Source organism: Hibiscus syriacus, unplaced genomic scaffold, assembly GCF_006381635.1.
Source record: "Hibiscus syriacus cultivar Baekdansim isolate YM2019G1 unplaced genomic scaffold, ASM638163v2 tig00112921_pilon, whole genome shotgun sequence".
Lineage (NCBI taxonomy): Eukaryota > Viridiplantae > Streptophyta > Magnoliopsida > Malvales > Malvaceae > Hibiscus > Hibiscus syriacus.
In genome coordinates this window covers 1,511,602-1,515,314 of record NW_024063419.1, presented here as the reverse complement: position 1 = coordinate 1,515,314, position 3,713 = coordinate 1,511,602, and positions in this window count along the sequence as shown.

The window sequence follows — 3,713 nt, the reverse complement described above, 5'->3', positions numbered from 1 at the left end:
ACGATTTATTGGGCCGTATCGTATTCTGAAGAAAGTTGGACCTGTTGCTTATCAGCTTGAGTTGCCTTCCCACCTCAGTCGTATTCATGATGTTTTTCATGTGTCTATGTTAAGGCGATACCGTCCAGATCCAGGTCACATTATTCAGGTTGAAGAAGTAGAGCTGAGACCGGATTTGTCATATGAGGAGGAGCCCATTCAGATTTTAGAAAGAGATGAAAGAGTTCTTCGGAATAGGCGAATTCCAATGGTCAAAGTTCAGTGGAGTAATCGAGGCCCCTCAGAAGCTACTTGGGAGACATTGAAGTCAATGGAGGTTCAGTTTCCTCAACTATTCTCATAAGGTAAATTTCGAGGACGAAATTTCTTGTAGAGGGGGAGAATTGTAACAACCCGAATATTTACAAAATAATATTTAATTGAAATTGGACGTTAATTGTGAAAATTGGTGAACTTTAATGACTGAACTAAAATTTATGAAAAGTTATAGGCCATTTTATAAGTTGAAGGAAATTCAGGGACCAAGCCCTGAATTCCTCCAAGGAGTGTCGGCAGGCTTATAATTTAAGCGTGGTTTCTGATTATAAATCAGAAAACACAATTGAGAATTTGCTCAATTTTCCTTCTCTCGTACCCTTACTTCCAAGCCCGATTCCGACGCCGTTCGACGTCCAATAGTAAAATTGAAACCACCGTTGTGTTCATCATCAAGCGAGGAACAAACCCTTCAAATTAATTGAAGTGAAACGCTGCCAAACGTCGGGAATTTTCAGTCAAAGCATCGTCGTTTTTTTTAGCTCTATCGCCGGGAAAAACTTAAATTCACCGCCGGTCGTTGTTCCGTTTACGACACCTCCTGCACCATCGTGTTCCTTGTGTCGTTGCGAGTCCGCCGGTGTCAACCTTGTTCGCCGTCGACGGCGGCGCGTGAGGAGGTGGAGCAGTCAAAGATTCGGCCGAGTTGAAATACGAGCTCTCCGCCGTTCAAAAATTTGAACCGATCGTTGTAAGTATCTCGAAATCACTCAAAATAATTTTTAGAAATTTTTCCGGGAATTTTCCGACACCGTGGCACTGTTCACGCACCGCACGCGCCGCCGCAGGGAGAGTGAGCTGCTGGAAAACCGGTTTGACCGGTTCGAACCGGTTTGACCGGTCTGAACCGGTTTGACCAGTCTGAACCGGGTTGACCCGACCCGACTGTTGACCCGACCCGACTGTTGACCCGACCCGACCGTTGACCGTTGACCGTTGACCGTTGACTTTCTTTGACTAAAACTTAAAATGGCTTTGACCTACCCTTAAACGACCGTAAATCTTTTCTGAGTATACCTATCCTGATAGTTTTCGACGTGCCAAATCCATTTCCGCAGTCCGTTTTGCCAAATTCAAACTCGAAGGTCTCCAAATCGACGGTCAAAGTGGTTGACTTTGACTTTGACCAAGAATCTGAATTTCCGAAAAGTCATACTTTATATTTTTCGACGTCCTGATTCTGTTTCCGCAATCCGTTTGGCCAAATTTAGACTCAAAGTACCCCAAATTGATAGTCAAACTCGAAAAATGCTTATATACTTAAGAAGACTAGCTTTGAACAATTAAATAGGATTTGGGACTGATAGATTATTATTGTTTGAAGGTACAAGAGACTCTCCGGATCGTTCGACAGCTTGACCCAGCTCTTCTAGATTAGTTAAACCACGTGTGCCAGTATTCACCCGTTCGAAAATTGTAGCAGAGCGTGGTGAAACCAGCAATCAGTAAATTTGCTATTTGAACCTATTGTCGAGGTATGTTCCCTACTTATTATTGAACTGTTTTATTGGTTTTAATATATGGTACACCGAATTCATTGGCTATTGTTTTATGGATGCACCAATTTAATGTGACAATTTATGGAATATGGCTACTATCTAATTTTTGTTTTGAAATGGTATATGATTACCATGTTTTTGGATTTATGGAATTTATGTCACGGTGCAATTGAATTTTGGAATTGAAATACGATGGAATAGCTCTGATCAAGCTAACTGGGCCTAATGTGACTCTTGAAGGCCCCAAGATGTTTCATTAGGTCGGCTTTCCTTTGCTGTGTGCTTAGGGTAAGCTATATGGACTTATTGACTTGGGCTTAAGGATACAAGCTTCATAGCCTATCCTTAAGTCAGCTTTCTTTTTGCTATGTGCATAAAGTAAGCTATATGGAAAATACTTTTGGGAACTACTGATGGTGTACCAGAAAAGGGTTTAAACTATGATTTTCAAAAAGTTAAACTCTTTTACGAATTTGTGAGATTACTGGACTATTATTTGTACCTATTGTGATTTTATGGAAATGTTGGGACACACTGAGCCTAGCTCACCTTTTGAAAATGTTTTCCCTTTCAAATACTGTTGGTTAGATACCTTGGTTCGAGCACTTGGAGGATCAACATATCTCTTGAAGTAAATCAAATTGTAATGTTTTTTATCTGGCAAGTTGACTTTATTTTGGTGACATGGACCTTATTTTAAAATATCGGATTTTATAATGATAACTCTTTTGCTAATACTGCTCGGTTTATTGTGATATTGAATTTGAAGACGTGTTTTAAATTAAATTATTATTTATTGGTACTATATTTACGAGTTGGATTTTGATAGTATAATTTGTTTATAATTTCATGTTATTTATAATGTGATTTTATATTGATGGAATAACGGTTTCGAAAAATGTCTTTAATAATCATAATGTGATCCACTAGACTTAGTCGAAACGCATAGGCCGGGTTTAGGGGGTTACATATGCAAAAAAAGAAAATCTTACTAAGAGATTTATTTACCAAAACTAAGTGTGCGACACAAGTCGGTCCAGATTAATCATATTTTTATCTACATTACTTGTGAAACTTGGAATCATTTTAAATATGATATTTTTTTTTACATATTTTAAATTTAATCATATTCTTATCTAAAGATGAGGAAGATAAGAACTCTAGAATAAAGAAGGAGAGTGCTCGTAATAAATTTAAAATTTATAACTTAAGGGGATATTGGAGAATAAAAATTACTAACTTGACATGCCGATCAAATATACTTACTCTTCTAAATTTAATATTTTGATTTTAAATTTTTTTTGACATAACACTTTAATATTAAATTCTTATCTATTATTATCTAATATAAGTTTAATCACTATTATTATTATCTAAAAGTATGATTTATACAATTTATATAATAATTAATTTAATAAAATAATAATAAATAAAATAACTATAGACTGAATTTCATCCTGATATTTAAAGATTATACCACAGCATAACTTGAAAAATTATATTTAAAAAATTTCAAATGGTGATGTGACAAAAAAAGTTGAACAATTGTCAGAACAACTAAAATTTCAAGTTCATGGGTCAGATAAGAAAGCTATTAAGTTCTATGAATTGAACTTTTAAATTTTGTAGAATGATTATTAAATTTATTAAATAATTATAAAATCATCATTAAATTTATTAAATTATTATAAAAATAGTGATTGTTTTATAATAGTTTGATAATTTAATGACTGTTTTATAAGTTTAAAAATTTATTAACTGAAATGATCATTTAGGTATTATTTAGTGACCTATAATGTATTTGACCCTAAAAATAAACCACTTTGATTCAATTCAAGTTCAAAGTTGAAACCACATATTTCAATATTTAGTTGTTGTTGTTGTCCCTAATAGAAGATT